The sequence below is a fragment of the Haemorhous mexicanus genome, chromosome 11 (assembly GCF_027477595.1).
Source record: "Haemorhous mexicanus isolate bHaeMex1 chromosome 11, bHaeMex1.pri, whole genome shotgun sequence".
NCBI lineage: Eukaryota > Metazoa > Chordata > Aves > Passeriformes > Fringillidae > Haemorhous > Haemorhous mexicanus.
The window spans coordinates 9402940-9423665 of NC_082351.1; the positions used below are offsets into that span (position 1 = coordinate 9402940).

The window sequence follows — 20726 nt, forward strand, 5'->3', positions numbered from 1 at the left end:
CCCACAGTGAAGTCCAGGTGGGACAAGGGAATACCAGGATCTTTTGGGAAGCCAATAGAAAGTAGGTTGTACTCTTGATATTTTCAAGTGGCACTAAGATTTCAGTAAGAAACAGACTTTCTCCCAACTTCGTGGCCACTGAAAAAAGAGGTCCCATGTATATCTGTAAAGAAAGTGTGACTTTCTGTGTGACTAAGCCCTGGTTTTGGGGCTCCTGATAAAAACCTACCATCAGTGCAGCCCTCCTGCACACACCAGCTGCATACCAGAGCTCCTGCCAGCTCACACCACTTCTCACTGCAGGGCAAGATACAGCCTCGGTGCCCTGAGGGACCACAAGAGCAATTGCAACGTCAGTATCTCTGACCCAGACAGCTCTGGAGCCTTGCACCTGAGACAGGCACCACAGGCTTCCCCCAAATTACCCATTAAAACTCTAGATAATTCTTAGAGCTCTCTTCAGAGAAGGGACATTCGGAAACTCACCAGGGATTTTTAAGTTATTTTCCAGAATTTAGGACTCTCCACTTCCTTGCCAGACTATGGTGTTCACATCTTCACACCAATTCCTTCTTTCTCACAGCAACACAAAACCTTAACCCTTGTAGGAAGATCCTCTCAAGAATCTGCATGGTCAGGAATTCTCACATCCATTTTGTGTGGGGGGGAAAAACCAAGTACATGTGATTCCCGTACCACAGGAGGGGGATTACCTGGGCAGTGTGTCACTATGTCTGTAAGTCATGTCCCAACACCTAAACCACAAAGGTATGCCTCTTATGGAGGGATCCTGGGCTAAATATGGACATCTCACCCTTCTAACATGCTCAGCTGGAACATCCAGGGCTTTGTAGTGCATCAAGAGTCACAAGTGGTTTTCCTGCCCTTCCCTCCTTGAGTAGTTCCCATCACCACTCAGTGGTGGAAGGTTCCCACCTGGCATTTAATTTAACAAGGCAGCCTGGGAAGGGCAGCTCAGAGCCCATCCTCAGTGGAGCTCTCTGAAACCCTGCTATAAGCCCCAAGTTTTTGTTTGCCTGGAAATGCTACAATGAGTATTTGAGCTACAGCCATGAACACAAGAGGTCCCAATGCCATTCACAAAATATTTAGGCAGAGGGGGATTGCAGTCCATTTAAATTTTTAAGGACAGCTTAGGCACTATTTCTGTCTGGCCTATGAAGAAGGTAAATGAGAGAGTCCTCAAGCTGATAACATGAATAAAAACAGGAGGACTGGCAGGGCTCCAGGCCTGAGGACTGATGGCTTGGGGAAGATACAAAGAACCTGCCAGGAATACACTGGGCTTGGGCTCAGGCCTGTTATGGCCTTGGGTAAACGAATGCTACATTTGTTAACCAACATGAAACGCAGAGAGTCTACAGAAACCACATGTTTTCCATCCATTCCATGTGCTCCATCAGCTTGATGGAGTTAGATGATGCAGACAGACAGTCTGAGATCTGGGTTAAATAAGTTGAACTGCTTTATTTTTCTCTTGGCATTGCAGTGGGCGCAAGAAATTCTCACAGGGTGGAACATCTGGAACACATTATTCACTAAGAGTGAAAGATGCTGTTGTGTTTGTGGAGGAACCAAGCACGCTTCTTGCAAGCATCTGACACAAACCAGAGTGACAATTAACGGCATGGCAGCTTTCTTTAAAGGGTATTAGTTCTGCCTCATGTTAAATAAAACCTTTGTCAGCTTAGCTGACAGTGCAGGTTTCTAAGAAGGCACTTCCCTAGCCCAGGAAGAGACATGAGAGAAGTGGCAGCCAGGCATTTGCACAGGCAGCAGGGGAAATTCCTACATACAGTAGCAAGATGGAACTCCTGTCAGATTTAGAGCACAGTAGGAAGCGATGCTATGACTTCTATCGACACATAGATAATATTTTTCACCCAACAGCTTCCTCGTAAAACTAATACAGAAATACAGTGTAAGTCAGCCAGAAACCTGTGGATTTCAGTCAAAATCAGATGAGCCAAAGCAGCAAACAAAAGGTTTTTCTATTCTTTAGTGGCTGGTGGCTCAGGCTCTCGCACAGAATGTGGGAGCCTTGGATTGGGTCCCATCTTTCCTTGAAGGACCTTTAGTTCAGACCTTAGTCCAGTTTTTCAGCTCCTTTTTTCCCTATGACACCACATCCTCCAACAACCAGTGGTCTGTATCCTGTGTGTGAGGTCTTTCCTGCAAAAACTCACCTAGGAAAGCTAGGTGAAAAGGTGGACACAGAACTGGAGAGATAATCAAGATCCTCCTTCCTTGGAGGACAGATGGAAACAGCCTGAGTCAGGAGAGGCTGCACCTCATGGGTGCTGCAAGGGGATGGAGGGTGATCCCAGGGAAACATAAAAGGGATGAGACTGAGGATGTCATCACACAGCTGAGCAAGCTGGGTCAATTGGAAAAAGACAAGAAAGACAGGGCACCTGAACTACAAGGTCAGTGGAAAAAAAGGACATGGGAAGACAGGAAGAAGATCCTTCTTGTGCTTTTGGCTGATGATACCAGCATGTCCTCCACCTCCCAGATGGAAATCCTGAACAACAACCTTTCGGAACTTCAGGTTTTTGTAAAAGCAAATATGTACTTGTGTACCTCAGGATACACTTGCCACACAATGCCAATGCCAAAACCACTATGTCAGCAATACATTTTAACTCTTCAGGAAACTACCTTTATTTTCCTTTTCTGAGCATGAGCAATTCAAGTAATTTGCTCTTACCCACTCTTCCAGAAATTAGAAAATAACTTCTAATAAGACCCAGAACAATCTTACGTAAAAAAGCCTACTCATTTTACCATGCTAACAGAAGAGCTACTTCACATTCAGACAGAATGAACAAATAAATATGTTTTCAGACCATAATGGCAGAAAAGTGCTTCCACTCTATGTGTACATCAATTATTTCCTTCTATTTAAACCCATGACTAATTACCCTTGGAAGCAAATAGCTAACATCCAGTCGAGTACAGGCATCCCTTTTAATTTAATCAAGAACTCATCTAGCTTGAAAATCATGGCAATTATCAATGAAGTGCAGGGTTGTATGGACCTAAGCCCTCTAGCAGAAAGTGCAGTGCATCATAGGAGGCTGACTTCCAGAAAGGATGAAGGGAAATGTCCAGATTATGGACAAAAAAATGCACAATTTGTGAGACAGCTTCAGAGAGGCACTCATGATTACTCGGAAAGATGCAGAGATTAGTGTTTTCCACAGCCTCAAAAGTTCATGGCCCAATTTTCAGTAAAAATTAAATATTTGCTGTGAAAATGGGGGTTTTATGGAAACCCCCAGATTTTTCCTCCAGAAGGCAAACTAGGTATAAAACTACAAGCCACCATCACTAAAAATCTTTTGGGATTACTTTTGCCTCCCCTCCAGACATATTCTGAACCAATTCCTCCTGCAGCTCAACACAGACTGGGTCATCAGAAGACCTTTAAGCTGACCCTGGAGATCAAACTGACTTTTTGTACACCCATTCATATGAGAAAGGCACATTGAGGAAAACACATACGCACTGTACCAGCTTTCTCAAGGGTTTTCTCCATCTACAACCATTACAGCTGTCACATCACCACACAATACATCTTTGCCTGCTCTTGAATTCAGCTGACACACTGTGTGCCCAGCAAAGCAGTCAGGGTAATGCTGTGGGCAATATTTTGAGATTTTTGGCCATGGTTCTTCATATGCAAGCACAGTTACAGTTTTTGCCTTGTTACTATCACACATTCTTATTCCAGTTCTGGCCTCCCTCATTTTACTGGTTAGAAACAGGCTGGCTTTCAGAGAGAGGAGTTGAGCAAAAAAGAAGGGTGCGACACACACCTTCTGCCCCTTCAGAAACCAACCACTGAAAAAAAAAATCACAAGATCCATAATCACCAAATGGTTTGAGTTGGAGGGGACCTTCAAGATCATCTTGTTCTAACCTCTGGTACGGGCAGGGAACCTTCCACTAGACGAGGTTTCTGAAAGCCATTCCCCTTGTCCTGTCACTACATGCCCTTGTGAAAAGTCATAACGATGTTCACAGGGCAGCATTGGGGGTAATTTCTTGGTTTTTAACATCCATATGTTGAGAATATACCACATGTCTTTAACAGGAAACACACAGCTAAGGCAAAGATGATATGTGAAAAAGAAGGTTCTTTACCTCATCAAGTCCCTGCAAGAGCTGATGAGCATTAGTGGTTTCTTCCACTGGCATTTTGCATTAGTCCTTTTGGAGGAGGCTCAATGTAATGTGAATTAGCTATGTTGCTAAAAAAACCCTCCAAAACCAACAAGGGATGTCCATGGGTGTTTTTAATGCCTCTGTACACCAAGCATCTCAACGCAAGACTTCTGAGACAGAAAAAGACAACATTAAGCAGCCTATGTATTCGTGTGTTTATATATACATACATATATATATACACACATACATGCATAAAAATATATACTGTCATCTCTAAAGATCAAGTCAGATCACTGGGAAATTCCTATACTTAACAAGAAACTTCACGAAGCCAAAAACCAAGAGGCATTTGATTAAAACAACCAATTAAGGTTTGGCATGGTTACTATGAAAACCTTAGAAGCTGTTGGCTATCAAAACTTTTCCCCTGAAAGAGAAATCTTCATTGCCTGCCAGAGACAGTAGCAGCTCTGCAGGCTCACATGCTGCTCTCCTCCATGTTTTCTGATCCTTGAGCAGCCACTGGCCAAAACTGGTACAGTGTTTGCCTTTTGACACAAGGTTCCAGATTCCAAAAATTCCCACTTCTTTGATAAATATTTCAGTTTACATTCAGAACTAATTTTTCATAAGTTTACAGAAGCCATGACTCAGAAATGAGAATTGTAGGGTTGCTTTCTGACCAAATAACCCACCAGATTTTGTATTGCCTTGTTTTGCAACTCTTCCCACAAACTGCACATGCACAGAGCAAAAGTTTTGATACCTGAATAGCCATGAAAAATCCAAGTTTAATCCCAAGTTCAGTACTGTAACTACAGAGCTGGATCACACCTCAACTTCTGATTTTCAAAGGTCAAAAATTATTTAGCAGGACACAGAAGAGCTTCTGCTCTTTATAAATAAAATAACTAAGAGACATGAATTTCCAAAGTTAGGGTTCTGAGTTTGCACTCAAACCCTTACAAAAGTGAGGGATAATTCTAAGACATAGGAAACCTTTGGTCTTCTCAGTAAGATGGAGTATGTTTTCCTTGCCAGTTTGCACATGTTTCAACAGCCTTCTGCCACAGTTTTGCCCTTCTGGAACTTCAGGTTTAAACAAATCCAGGATGCCACAGGGAAAACTAAAGTTGATGTAGAAGCAGCAAAGCCTGTTCATCTCCAAAAATCACTCCTGAGATGGTCTGTGAGCAGATGCAAAGATATCTTTGGAAACACTAAGTAGGGAGGTGAGGAATCAGGAAAATGGCAGCAAAGATGGGTTTATGTTCATTCCTTCATGCACACACATGGAATTCTTCTGAGCAAGTCCTAACCATGCAGACACAGATGCTCCAAATCCCTCCTGGGTTTGCTGGGCAGGGCACCGCAGGTGGGTCACAGCCCAACAGAGTAGCTCTCTGGAAAAAAAAGGGCAGCTCAGCAGATCATCAGCTCCAGCTCTATGGACCCCACGAAGGCAGGAATGAATGCCAAAATTCCCCCTGAAGCCACAGCAGCACCTGGGCACTGCAGCTTTGCTCCCTGATGTCACTGTGCCCAGCATCCATCCCCACTCCCCAAATGGGTGGTGATGCAACCAGGCCAGCTCTGTGGGAAATCCCAGGATATCCAGCACTGCTTGGGAAATTAAAACTCAAAAGAAAGACAAGCTTGAATTTTGTTTTCTGAACAGGTCTTTGAGTTTTTTCACTGTGCTCTGATCACAGAGGTTCATTTCTGTCTCATGGCTCACTTCCCTCCTGCAGACGCTGGGAATGCCCCTGGGAGGTTCCAAGGGAGCCAAGGGAAGGCTGCTCTGCTCTTGCCACAAGCCTGGGCGAGCACAGGTGGTGAACAAATGTACAGGTGAGAAAAAAGAAGTGCAGAGTAAAGGAGAGACCAAAGGGGAGAGAAGAAAATGAGCAGAAATCAGCAGTAAGGCAGACTATGGGGCAGGGGGAAAGCCCAGGGACTGAGGAAGAAAGAAAAGGAGCAAGATAAATACAGGGTTGTGGCAGCTGTGTGATGACAGGCACTGGGACGAGCAGACAGATACAAGACCCAGCAACAGTTGTGAACTAAAAGTTTACAAAGGCTGATTTCTTTCCCGGACTCCCACTTTACGGGGCTTGAACTCAGGAAGAGAGAAAACCACAGACTCTGTGTCTGCTCAGCCTGCCCGGGACATCCTTTAAGAACCAGCCAAAACCCAAAAGCGCTGTGATGTGTGACTGGAGGCCATGAGGAGCTCATGCAAGAGAGCAAATCTCAGGGGAGCCACCCATTTCCCAGTGGTGGCTGGCTCAGAAAGAGGCTGCCTGGCCTCTGGGATGTTGGCTGTGGACACTGAAGGGCTCGTGCAGAATTAGCCCCTGAACAGGGCATTATATCCATCAACGGGACAAGCTCTCTTTTATGGCTGGAGACCCAAGTGGTATTTATTATACTCCATTCAGGTTTGTAGGAGACCCTTCCTGGAGCAAACAAAATACTTTCTTCTCTTCTTCACTTTTCTTTTTTTAAAGAAAAAAACAAAAGCCAAAGCATGCTCTGCTGTTACATGCAAAAGCCAAAGCAGGGACACAAGCATTGCCTCAGGATCCAGAAGTGAATTTTAAGCCATTTCACTGCAGCAGATAAACTGATAGAAGTGGCTCACAGCCAGCAGGATTTTTACCTGCACAAGCAACACCCAGTGGATTTCCAGTCCATCACCATAATTGCTGCAAGCAGTATATGCCTATTCATAGGAACTAGGGAACACAGACCTGAAATGCTGGATTTGCTATTCTTCTTCATTAGGCTTATTTTAACTTTCTCCTACAAGTAAATGGGCAAGTTCCACTACTGGCAGCCGAAGACACTTCTTATTGCCAAGATGAAAAACCAATGTTCCCTTGCTATAGGCTTTATATTCAAAGCAGAAGGAAGAACATGGTTCAAGACTGCTAATGCAGCTGGCTGCTATTAAAGAAAAAAAAAGTCTCCTCTAAGCTGGCTTTGATGCCAAACAAAAGAAACAGCTAAAGGTTTTCCCCCAAATAAAGTACCTTTTCATGAAACAGAGTCTTCAATGGGAAAATATGTAGGTAAAAATCTTGGTGCAACTTTCTGAGAAGCTGTCTTAAGATTTGTAGTTTATACTGAAGGAAAACCTATCTCCATGATGCTGTCCTATGGGGGAGCAGGGAAGCCATACAGGTGCAGCTCCCACAGTTAGGACTCCCTGCCTAAGTTGTGCATCGTGGCACAGAGATGGGAAATGCCAAGCAAACACATTTAGATCATAGAATATCCTGAGCTGGAAAGGACCCACAGGGATCCTTGATTCCAACTCCTGGCCCAACACAGGACTGGCCAAGAATCCCACCATGTCCCTGAGGGCATTCTCCAAACATTCCTTGCTCTGTCAGGCTTGGTGCTGTGGGGAGCCTGTTCCAGTGCCCAAACACTGTCTGGGGGAAGAACCTTCTCCTGATATCCAGTGTAAACCTCCTCTGACCCTGCTTCAGGCCATTCCCTCAGGTCCTATCAGCAGTCACCAGAGAGTTTGCACCAAGCCCTTCTTTGTGCCCAGGTTTGCTTGCGTGAAGGGAGGTGGTTGCTTTTTTCCAAAGAGCTCAGCTCCCCTCCTGTGCTACCATGCATCCCCTCCTCTCAGCAATATATAATACCAACTTCAAAATTGGTTTCCCTGCTCCTAAGCCAACACACAATACTGTACTTTTACATTTAATGGGTTTAAAACATTCAGGTTCCCTTCTGGTCCCAAAAGCATATGCATTTCTTCATGTATTCAAGCCTAAACTAAGCCAGCTCCAATTTCTGAAAATATTTAAGGATGCACTTAATTTAAAACATGTGAGCAGTCTGAGTGAGGTCAGTGGGATTATGCTTGAATATATCTGCTTTTTAACAGCCCCCAGCCACACCTGTCCCAGCTACACTCCAAGATGAGAGCCAGGAAAACTCAGTAACAGCCAATTTTGCCACAGAAGAACTTTGCCCAGTAGGAAAAAAAAAAGTAAACAGGAAATTGAGAAGTGAAGCCATTTGCCCCAACATCAGAAAGCAAGTCACTAATACAGCCAAGTGCCAATGATCCAGGGAACAACAGCTGCAGTGTTCACAAGGAACCACACATGGGGCTTTCACATCACAGCATGCACAAGGGCTTCAACCACAGCAGTGCTTTAACTGCCCATCTTCCCAAAACAATCTTAAGGGGAATTAAAGGCAAGTCAGGCCTGATGAGATTATTGTACCAGTCTCCTCCAAATAAATACAAGCTAAAAATAGCAGCAGAGGACAGATATTGCATCTCACCAAGAGGCGGATAAGCCGCCCTCGCTGTAGGCACACGAAAGCAGGCCAGACAGATGTTTACACTGGGTGATTTAGTGCATCTGAATTTGTCAAGTTGTTTGATAACTTCATACTCAAGAATGTCTCTTTCCTCATTACAGAAACATCCTGGTTTCCAGCAAAAAATGCTGCTGGCACCAGAATCCCCCACATGCTGCTTTCTGCACAGCAGAGATCAGAGGAGTTTATCCTCAGAAAGAAAAGCTGTAGATGGGTGGCAGTTTTCTGTGAGCTTCTGGTGGGTCTTCCCTTCCCTCCTTGCACTCTTTAAAAGGTGGACAAGCTGGATCCTTTCTTTCCCCAGGCTCCTGGCTGCAAAGCAAACATGCAATGCCAGCCCAGTGCTATTCTTCCATTGCTGGTGCTCCACAGGGAGATGGGATCTGATTTACCCCAGAAGCTCTGTTGCTGTGTTTCAGCTCAACAGGGACACTCCTTAATCTGCACGAGGAATCCAAAGGACCTGAAACAATATGAGAGAAGGAAATCATTGTTTTAAGACACGTACTGAAATATCATTGTGTGGATGTACTTAACAGATGGGGAATGCAATAGCCAAGTTCAGGCTCCCCTGGGTGCATTTCTCAGAACCAGGCTGCCCCATCCTTTCTCCGGGTAGAAAATCAGGAGGGGGATGATGTGTGAAAGCTTCCTTGACCACATGGAAAAGGGATGATAGTGATGGTAGCTGGAATCCAGGACATTGAAGACCCTGTGCCAGGGTGATGCAGTCAGGCATTTTGCAGGGCTTGAACACCTCACTGTCTCCTAAAAGCCCCAGAGCCAGTATATCCCCCCTGACACACACAGGGGGTCAATTGTCCAGCCAGCAGAACCCGCAGCTGCAAATATTTGGATTCCCCTTTGGGAGATGCTGTGCAGCCAGGACTCGCAGAGAGATTTCAGGTAAGAACTCCCATTAGTCCCACTAGAAGCTGGAGACCTAAAATTCTGCTGTAGGGAGCTCTGAAAACATCGGCCCAAGCTTGTTTCAGAGCGGTGCTGGGATTCCCTCCTCCTCCTCCCTCTCTCCTCCCCTTCAGCAGCACAATGTCGCCCTTTCTCCGTTTCCGAAAGGGGCTGTGTAGGGCTCTGCATCAGAGATCAGGGGCCGTTTTGAAAGGAGGAACCCGCAGTTTGACCCCTGCTCTATTGAGAGACCTTTTGTGCCTCTGCAAAGCTCTGCACTCTGCATTGGCCTCGCGGCCAGCGGAGGGAAACGCTGCAGGAAGCAGGGGTTTATTCTGCTGCTGACAATCAGGAGCAGCAGTGTCCTCTGGTGCCTTCATTGTCCAAAGGTGTTTGAGTGTAAAGCTCACACATAATAGCGACTTTCCAGTGATGCTTGTTGAAAAAAGCCCTTTGGAGTTTGCCAGCTCTGCCGGGAATGCAAGACCTCAGGTGTCCGGGCTTATCTTCCAACCAAACTCATTTATTTAACAGCCAACTCCGATTGCTCCTTGTAGTTAAAAGAAAGCCCCAAAACAAAGGCTCAGCAGCGCTGTGCTCCTCGGCCATTCAGCGCTGCCGGTGCGGGAAGCAGGTGTTCCGAGCTCTGCATTCCCACTCCACTCTGGAGGGGCTGGAATAAGACACCAGCTTTTGAAATGTCCGCTCAGAAAGAAAGAAAGAGGCAGCACAGCCTCACTCTGCAGGCTGGGAGCAGGCAAAGGGCTCAGCTAATTCATAGCATGAGCTGGCCAAATGCTGCAAAAAGCATTCCCACAAAAAATTCTGCAAATATGGAAATGAATCCAGCTAAGTGGTTTTTACACCTCTTCTTTTTTTCTTTAATGGTGTTTTCCAAGTGCTTGGGGAGTGCAGATTTTTCACTTCTCTACATACCTCCTTTGCTGATAAGCAGGAATTTGCAATGGAAATAAGTTGGATATCAGGAGGAATTTCTTCTTAGAAAGGGTTGTTAACACTGGAATGAACTGCCCAGGAGGTGGTGGAGTCACCATCCCTGGAGGTGTTCAAAGTGGCACTCGGTGCCATGGTCTGGTTGACAAGGTGATGTTTGGTCAAAGGTTGGATTTCATGAATCTCAAAGGTTTTTTTCCAACCTCCTTGATTCTGTGATTCTGATTCTATGAAAAAACCATCTCTATCACCGTGAAATGACAATCCAAGCTTGGCTGGCAGAGCTCTCATCACCCAGCTTTGAACATCTTCATCTGAATTTAAAAAAGCATCCTTCAAAGTGCAAACTTAGTTGGGGTGGGGAGTGGGGAAACCTTGCAAGAGGAAGTTTTTAGTAGGAGCAAAAGATAACATTTGCCACATAAGTCACAAACTGCAGCGTGTAATATCCAAGCACAGGTGGAGGGTGCCAGTGTAATCTCTGTTTTGCCCTCATAAATAATATTAATTAGTATTCGGTATGCAGAGGTATTAAAAAAAGGATGATGAGGAGGTACTTGTGCTGACACAGGCCCAAAGGTTCTGCTTTCCCAGGGCTTGGTGTGCTCTGGGATACTACACCAGGAGGAGCAGGGGCAGCTGCTCTGAAATTCTGCTTGAAAATGGAAAAGTACCCTGGCCAAGAGGCAAACATGAGTGGGATTTTCTGGACCTTTGTGTTTGTATTTTCAAAATCTAATCGACCAAAAAAATTGATGTTTCCTCTCCCCTTTTTCCACTGGTCAGCCAAGCAGCAAAAGTGGGGCTAAGGCACTGCTCCAGCTCAACTAGTTTCTGTGCTGTAACCTCCTTCAGGACATGGACAAAGGCTCCTTGTCCCTTGTCCTGCTCTTACTGCACACAGTATGGCCAGGCAGTGCCCATGTCAGCACTGGATGAGCCCAGCCCCACCACCCAGATCAGAGAACAGCAGCTCAAAAGGGCTCAGACAAATCTCAGCATCTCTGGCGTTTGGCTGTACCTCCAGCTCTCAAGCCCACAAACCTCTCAGTGCACTGGGGCCCTTCTGAAATGCACTCTCTCTCCTAACCCAGCTATGTTAAGATAATAGCATCCCCCACACCTCCCTTTTTAATAAAGCTGCCAGATTTAAAGATGCATCACAGTAATTTCTTAAAAGCTACAGGCCATCAGTGCTGCCTAAGTGCTCTTTACTGGGAGTACGGCACTGGGGGACTGCAGAGAACCTGCAAGGTAAAAATATTCCCACCTCATTATATGCTCCAGTGGATTACTCAATAATTACACTTATTAGATCCAAAGGTAATTACCATTTTGCTAATCAGGTGTCCCTTTTGTTAATACACAAAGTGAGCCATGCCACCATTATTCTTGGTCATGCCTCGCGCCTGCAGAAGCGGGGCCACTGCACTCACAGCACCGGGCAAGGAGGGTGCTCATCCCCCAGGCATCAACTCTGAACACCTCCTCCTCCTCCTCCAGAGGTTAGGCTTCTGTATCCAAGTCATGGTGAAGCTCAGACAGAACCAATGTGACTGTCAGGAGACAGAGGCTCTGCCCAAGCCTTCTGGCTCCAGAGCAGGGACATTTGCCAGAGATTCACTCTGCCTGCACTGAGCACTTCATACCATGGGTGAAGCCTCCAATGTGACACAGACACAGCAGAGTGGCAGCTCTGTGTGGGTGTGACAACCACTGTCCATGCTGGAGTGAAAAGGAGGCTCTGCAAACCCATCCTCATCACGAGGTCCCATTGCAAACACATCACCAAAACCTCCCCTGAAGCCCAAACACCTTCAGGAGCTTGCAGCAGCAAGCTGGTGACCTGCAGCTGGATTTAGGCTGTGAATTAGGGCTTATTTTACAAACACTGGCCAAGCAAAGCCATTCTAACTTCCTTATATGTTTAGCACCATTGCCATGCCAGAGCTGCCCCAGCAGCCCATGCAGGGGAGCAAACGGCCAGTTTGGGGTTGTGACAACCCCTCTTCCATGAGAGCAGTAGATAGTACCCCCAGTGAGTGGCTGGCCCAGTCAGATCAGGAGCCTTAAGGGGCCTTGGACCATTTCCCCTCCACCCAGGAGCACCAGCTCAGAGTTCCAACCACCCTCCCATGCAGAGCCATCAGTTCAGTGAGTGCTTTTACTTTGGTCCTCCTGGTGCTATTTCATGGGATGGGTTTCTAAGAGCAGTGAGAGGGAAAAAGCTGCCATGCTGCCAGTGGAAAATATGCAGGAATGAGAGGTCAGCAGTACAGTCCCCTCAAAATCCCAAAGACATGTTAAAGGCTTTATTGTTTGGCATCTAAGACTGGGTCCTGCTTTGTCTCTTCTCTCTGCGTTTAAAGCAACACTCACTTTTGGGTTTTTGTCCAAGTCTGACCAGTTACCAAAAGGCATTTTTATTCTCTCCACAGTCATTTCTGGGAAGAGTAATTAATTTATGCTAATTTGAAGAGAAAAGGAATAGCAATGAACTTTTCCAGTCCAGAGATAAATGGTAATATATCAAAATCCTACTGGTGATAAAAAGATAAGATGCATAAGTTATGATCTTTCCACCATAAAGTGCTGCTTATTGAAAGAAGCAAATTATTTTTACTAGTTGCAACCCTTTCAAATAAGGCTAACTTAAAACAATAGTCCATTTTTATATCTGAGCTAAAATGCATTAGGCTTGTTCTTCCCAAACCAGACAATCTTTTGTTCACTGTTAACTGGTGATCCAGAAGCAGGAAATTCCCTTAACCACTCCAGACTGGATGTCCTAGGTATGGGAGATATTGAAGAACTGGGCTGGATACAGATGAGAAAGAAGGAAAGAAATTCAGTAGGATTTTACCTTCCACTGAGTATTTTACACTCCTGCTTTCCATGTGAGATGCTTTTTGTGTTTTTCTTTCAAAACAAAAATCTGTTTTCAGCAAATGAACCAGGAGACATGAAACAGAATACAAAGTTGGTGAAACAGGTAAAAACCCTCAAACATCTAGGGGCTCATAATTCTTCCACTCTGAGCCTGGACCAGGAGCTGGCTACAGTCTCACCCTTAGTTCAAAACCACCCTAGGAGATGCTAATTGGACACTTTCAATAGTGTTGCAGTCCCAGTTTCAAAAAGGCACAAAGGAAGGACAAATGCTGAAATACCAAAGCAAAATGACTTTGTGCAGTGGCTGGTGGATATAGAGAAGGGTGGAGAGCATGGTCAGAGCTACAGCTTATTTCCTGCAGGGAGAGCAAGACAAGAAAAGCATTGGGAGTAAAAGCATTGCACAGCAGGAGAAACTCTGGTTTACAACTGCCCTACCTTTCCTCCCATGGTAACACCAAGACATCCACCAGTTCCCCAAGTGTCAGTTTCTAGAGTAAAAGCTAAATTACTGATAGCATGCAGGGAAAGGAGACAGACCAAGCTGAAGAGCTACTGAATCAGCTGCACTGGGAAGGAACAGCACTGGTTGCCCCCCAAAAAACCTCCCACTCCAGGGATGGAGCAAAGCCCTCATTGATGACCAGGTGCTGATGCTGCCTCTGTGGCACTTAGTGCTAATTTGCAGCATTTAAAGATAATTATAGGCTTGAGCCACACAGTTAACCCAATCCATCAGAAAACATATCCCAGATCCAGGCTTGATTTTCCCTAGACCAGGTGCCTCTGGGATTGCACAGACATACAATTCAGCCCAGAACCTGAAGCTGACAGGCTGTTTACAGAACAAGAAAAGCTCTGAAGGAACTGCTGGCAAATTATCATGAGGAACATTATCAAGCAACCCCTCTCAAGAGGGGAAGATGTGCTGCTTGCCCTGGTGTCTCCTTGGGGATATGGCTTAAACCCCACTGCTGGCTGCATGGAGGGCAAGGGCTAGGCTTGGAATTTCAAGCCTCCCTTCACACTGTGTTTTTTGTCAGGAGGGAACAGCTAATAGCCTTTTATCAGACCTTTCTGTGCTCCCTCTCCAAAAATCAAATTACTTCATGCAAATGGAAAATTATCTGAGAAATCAGGCAGGTGTTTAAGAAGGGATTGGGATCCTCAGGGGAGGAGTTAGGTGTACAGAGACAACATCTCCCCAGTGGAAATCTCAGCAAAGCATAGCCTGGTCGAGATCAGGTTCATAAATGCTCTCTGGTGACTGTGTGATCCTTCTAGACTTGTCAGCCTCAGCAGTCCTGGAAGCAGGTCCCCAGGAAATCAGCAGCTTTGCTGTCAGCAGGAATCATTCACATCCTTCCCATCCTGAACCTAAAGACCAAGTACAGCTCTTGCTGTCCCCTCTCCCAGCTGGGTTTCTTCTGCTTCCCCAGCTACCTTTCCATAAGCTTTGGAGATGCTCAACACCCTCCCTAGCTCTTCACCCTGGCAAACACCATGGACATTGCTCAAGGCACTCAAAAGCTCAAAGCAATCATCCCACCAAGCAAGTTTGGCTCCTCCAACCAAAGCAAAACACCACAAGAAGCCAGCTGGGACTGGGCAGCCAGCATTGACCCTCTGAGTCAGCTCAACCTCTCTATCCTTGTACCACTCAGTTTCTACCAAATTTTAGGAGAGGTTTTTCAAAGTTTCCTGAAGGATCCTAATGACTGTCAACATCTTTGTCAGTGTTAGTTCACTGCCCATTCCTACATCATTTTCTGCAGGGTTAAAGGGATCTGTCACATTTCAGGGCTGTTTGCAAGGGAGGCAAACAGCTTATTTAATCATTTATCTTCAGTTATTTCTATTTATTCAAGATGTTACATTATTTAATATTATAAATATATTAATACATGAAATCTTCATCGATTTAGGTTTATTCTGGGGCAAAAGAGGGACAAACCCACAGCTTCAAGATGTCAGACATTTTCCCAGAACCAAGGCAGTGAGACACCAGCACAACAGGGCTTAGAAAACAGGCTCCCAGGGTTTCACGTTCAATCCACCAGACCACAGGGCTTCTGCACACTCTGCTGCTGCTGGCAAAAGACAAGGGAACAGGAATTACTCCCCCAAATGACTCTGGGCTGCTGCAGCCTGGGTCTCTTGGTGGAGGAGCTGCAGAGTCATTCAGGTGAAGCACTCATCAATGATTTAGGGTTTCCTCTGCTGGGGAAGAGGAAAAGCTGCCAACAAGCAGCAGGTTCTCCATGTAGGAAGGCAAGTGACAGGGCCAGCACTGCAGCAGGCAGGTGCCAGGGATTTCTGATCAGAACCAGAACACACAATGGGGCATGCTGGCCACAGCCAAGTTTCAGACCCAGCCCCAACCTATTCCCTAATGCTTTAAGCTTTACAAGCATCACTACTTAAGCTTTACAAGGAAAGCATCACTGCTGACAGGCACAGGACAGAACTCCCAGTGCCACGACAGCCAAATTGCTCAGCTGAAGAACATGCAACACAAATGTTTCTTAATGGTACAACAATGGCTGCAGAGCCCAAGCAGGCACATGTAAGGTTCCCTACAAGGCCAACCAAAGCTTCTGTTTGCTTCTGGGAGCCTCCTGAGGTTCAAAGATCTTAAATAAACAAGGCAGCAAGTGAAAGCCTGTCACTGGCCTCCCTGGCAGCCGGTCTGCAGGAAGCAGAAGCTTGCAAAGAAGGTACTGAGCTCCAGCTGGCAGACACCAGCCAAACTCCAGAACATTTGTAGAGAAAGTTTAGGGCAACATGGCTGGCTTCTCTGCTTGGGAAAAAAAAGAGTAGCTTTCCCTTCCCCTTGGATACACCAGCAGTGGGATTTAAGGTCTCCAATCCATGGCCTGAAAATGAATGGGGTTCTCCTGCCCCCAGAGACCCAGGACCAGTATGAAGGCAGGATGCCCATGGGGAGGGATATTTATCTGGGTTCCCTTAGGAGTATTACAGTGGCAATGATGATGACCCAGCAATTTAAATTAGGACATAGAAAGGCTTTTCTTAGAATAAAAGTTTTTAGAGCATGTAGGACATCCACTGTGAACAGCAAAATTTCTCCACAACCATAAAACCTCACAAAACCCCCAAAACCACAGGCAGGAAATTAAAGAGAATCCAGAGGAAAAACAACATTGAACGATTACATCTCTGTAGGGATTATACTGGGAAAAGCTAAAAAAGAACAAAGACCTTGATCTTTCAAACCCAGGGCCTGTGCTCAGTTTTGCTGGCAGGAGCTGCGAAGGCTCAGATGGGGCACCAGGGACCATGGGAGGGGAGACAACAGGGCCCAGGAGACCCCCTTGATTTCTGGCTTGCTCTTTATTAATTCCAAAACTGGAATCAAGTCCAGACAAGCTGAGGCCACAGGCTTATTACACTTGCTTGCATTTTTCCCCCTTAACTTTCTTTTTCCCCACTGCAGCTCTGTAGTACAGTTTTTATTTTAGCTAATGAATCCCTGCCCACACACGCGAGAGACTCCAAAACACCCACAGACCAGAGGCAGGGGAAGGAAATGCCGGAATTGTTTGCTGAAATCTGGCAGAGGCTATTTTTCACTAGAGGCCAGAGGAACACAGTGTTCTCCAGAGATCCTGAGAAGGCTGAGGTCAGAGACTGGCTTCTGCCACAAGGCCTCAGCATTGGGAGGCTTTTTTGTCTTTTGCAATTACATAATGTCTTTTCCATGCCTTAAGTTGGTTGCTTCCAGATTGCTGGAGAGAGCTCTGAAACGACACACTCCACAGCTTTAAAAAAAAAAAAAATACCAAAAAAACCACACAACACACTTCTGCTCATATAAAACTGCAAAACCTCGTTTCCTGCCACAGTCCCGTATTGTAACAGATGGAGGAAAGGCGGGGGAAAGGGCTTTTTTTTCTTCTTTCATTTTCCATATTATCCATGTGTTGGCAACACACTGCTGTCACAGAGTGGTGGAAAGTTCATTTACGGGAAACCTTCCGAAACTGGAGCAGCTCATAAAACTTTTAATGCAGACCTGGTTAAAATATAATGACTTGAGACCTGAATGTTTTTCAGTGCAGTTGGGGAATGCATTTTTGGTCTATTTCTACACCTTGAGCAAATCATGATATTAAGAGCTATTTTAACCATGGAAAAAGAAAAACTCACCTAAAAGGGCAGAATAGGGATGAAGTGAGAGTTCAAGGAGTGAAATTTCTTGGGTCTTGTGATCCAGGCAGGTGACAAGGCACCTAAACTACTCTGCCTTAAACACTTTGCCCACCCTTACCTGTGGGGGACTTCTTAGCAAGGCCTTTAGCCAACACTGACCAAAAATAAAGCAGTTACAAGGCAGCCTGGAAGCTTTCGGGAATGAAAACGTCACTTTCTAATTTTTGACTCCAGGCAGAAAATGAAGATGGTTTGGATACTGGGGCAGAACCACAGGCATCCATGGACTGAGGAGCCCTGCATTAAATTGCAAGCTATGCCTCCAGTTGGTCACAGCCTGGGGAAAACCACTCATATCCGGATCCACAAAATTAGTTTGGCACCAGAGCACTACTGCTTTGAAGGCTTCAAGCAACTTTTTCACCTCTCAGAAAAATGACTCTGTTCCCTAAACTAAAGTGGTGGCTCTGTTCCATAGGAGAGGTGTGAGGACCTGTGGATCTGAAGGGTCATGAGGAAGCATTTTCCCTAGACACTCTTCTCTCTGAACAGCTCTGATCCACCAGGGCTTTCCTTTGCCCATCCTGTAGCCTTTCTGTCCTGCTTTTTGTCCAGATACCACAGAGCAGGGGTCAGCAATGAGAGTATTTGCCTAATTTGAGTACCTGGATATATGGAGCAACTTGGAGGCTCTTGGACAAAGCCACAGGGGGTTCTGTAGCAGCCACAATGTGGATTACATGCTTCAGCTGCTCTAATGGTCCATGATTTAGTTGAATCTACTGGGCCAACCCCTCAGGTGTGGAACAAAGTCAAAAAACACCCCAAAAGGGGCAAAGGAAAAAAGAACAGGAAAAAACCCAGAAAAAGCTGGTCACAAACAGCCCATTCTGTGCTCTGGTGATGGAGCAAAGGCATTTTCTACATAACTTGGCCCGTTGGAAATTTGTGCTGGTGTATTCCCACACCACGCACACGAGGGGTCTGTGTGCCACTGGAGTGCCTGCAATGAATCATTCATTGTCCTTCCTCAGCCTTTCCAGTAGGAAGAAGCTACACATTTGACCTTATAAAAAGCAGTAATTTTGCCTGGTAAAATGAGGCCAGCAGAAATCCAGGCCCTGCTGGCAGCCTCAAACACACGGGAGGAGATATGGGTTGCTGCTGCTATGCTGCCAAGTGCTGCTTCAGCATTTCCATATGAAGCCACTATTTTCAAGACTGCTACAAGTGAGCCAAGAAAAGAAACAAAAGGAATCTGCCCCCAAAATACTTTTCCTTTAAAAATATATAAATGATCCCGCAGGTTTTCCTCTCCAATAGAAAAATTTAGAAGTGGACATTCTTGTTTTCCAACATCTTATTTCCCCATGAAGAGGACTGCTGTTCTTGGGATTTTTAAGGGGAGCTTGCTCACACACTTTTGAGAAAGAAAGAATCAAACAGGTAATTTTTTGTACAAAAATTGCTAATATGATTAATCCAAGGCTTATGGAGGTCAGTGGGGCCAAATGGGGAAGATTGAATGAAAACGTCTGTCAGGATATCTTATAACTTTCTCTTCCTTAATCCTTGCTCCACCAGTCACTGCTGTTGTGTCTATGAGTTCTTCACAAAAGCAATAACTGGAATTGTTAGGAGCAATTAGTCATCCAGCATAAATTGATTTTCATTGTCTTCCAGGGGAAGGAGTAAGAAAGATGGGTCAGTGGTTGAGACCACCTGCCTGACATCTCTGCTCCTGCCCAGATGTCCTGTGCAGCCCTGAGGGCCCTTGGAGGATGTTTTTGGCAAGGTAGCACAGAACCTGGTGACACAGCCAGCTCCTGTACTCTGTACCACTGGATACTGCCAGAGCCTGTGCTGTGATTGGCCTTGTGTTCCTGCTGGTAACTGGGGACAGCAAAGTCTCCCATCCAGCACAGCAGAGAGACATCACCTGGGAACCCTACAAAACACACCAAATCCTACTAAATACACCAAAAACTTGCCCCCTCCACAAAGATCCTATGCTGGACCTGAGGCAGGAAGAGGGATGTGCCTGCAGACCTCCTCACCCATCCTTGCTGAAAGCAGCTGGCATTTTCACACTCCAAACCTGAACATCTTGTGTTTCATGTAATCTCATTGAAAATATTTTGATTTATGATCTCAATTACCCGTTAACTGAAATCCCACATCTCAGATATCATGAAATTAAGCAATAATGAATAAGAAGCTGTGCTGCTGAGGCACTTTACAGAGTGATTCATATTAAATAAGAGACTTTGTAGCCAATATAATAGTTTGCCAGATTAACACATACCTCGCTGAATAGTAAATACTTTTATTTTTGGCTACTTTGGAAACACTATTGCATTCAGTAATTAGCAAAGAATAAAACTAATAAAATACATGAAAAAGAGTCACAAAAACTTTGGGTATAAGTGGAGCTTGTACCTTATCCAAGCCTGAAGGAGAATTTAAAGATTTAATTACAGCTAATGAGCACATATTTCAAAAGCAGAAGCTGCAAAGCTCTTTTTGCAGATTAATAATGCATAGAAGGAAACACTGAAGTGTGATGCTTCCACAGGGAGGGGCAAAGTATGTTTCTCTGGGAATACAGAGCCAAAGGGAGCTCAGAGTGACCCAAAGGCCAAAGAGGAAAAGCAAATCCTGCCATGAGATAGTCAGTTCTCCTCCAGCTTTTGCACACTAAAATTCCTCCCAAGCTCTTTTGAGAATTACTACATTAGGCAAAGCTTAAGTTAAGAAGAAAACCTGAGAAATTGTCCACCAAGGAGCCATCAGGACTTGCAGAACCATCTCTGCCAATTCTGTTTGCTTATGAAATATTAACATGGTGCTGATGACAGCTGTTGTCTTTGGCAAACATGGGATACACAAACACATTTCTTTCTGAGGGTGCATGTGAGAAAACCTTGAGGTCATGGATAAAGTTGGGGGAGAAAGCACCAGGTGAGGATACCTGAGGATACCTCGACCTTGAGACACTACTGATGATGCCAGGCAAATCAGATGCCTTCTATGATCACAAACCTTTCACTGTAAATCTGAACCCAACCCCTCATGTGCACCTCCCAGGTGGAAAGGAAAACAATCCATAATCAGTATTTGTAAGGTTCCTAGAGATCCTTGTTAAAAAGGCACACAGACCAATTTATCTCAAAGCACTCTAAAATTATGCTCTATATACACTGCTAGGGGACTAAAATTGAAATATTCCTGTACAAAAGAGTGAGACACCACAA

The 20726-nt window shown here is 45.3% G+C and overlaps 1 long non-coding RNA gene across 2 annotated transcripts in view; it reads right to left on the minus strand.

Moving 5' to 3' along the window:
* Positions 1-570: 570 nt before the first annotated feature.
* The window catches only part of LOC132332240 (uncharacterized), a 158925-nt gene continuing 138769 nt past the window's right edge, over positions 571-20726 (minus strand). For both annotated transcript variants that reach the window (XR_009487843.1, XR_009487842.1), the window contains one exon: positions 571-9007. This is a non-coding gene — a long non-coding RNA (uncharacterized LOC132332240). The remainder of the gene's footprint in view (positions 9008-20726) is intronic.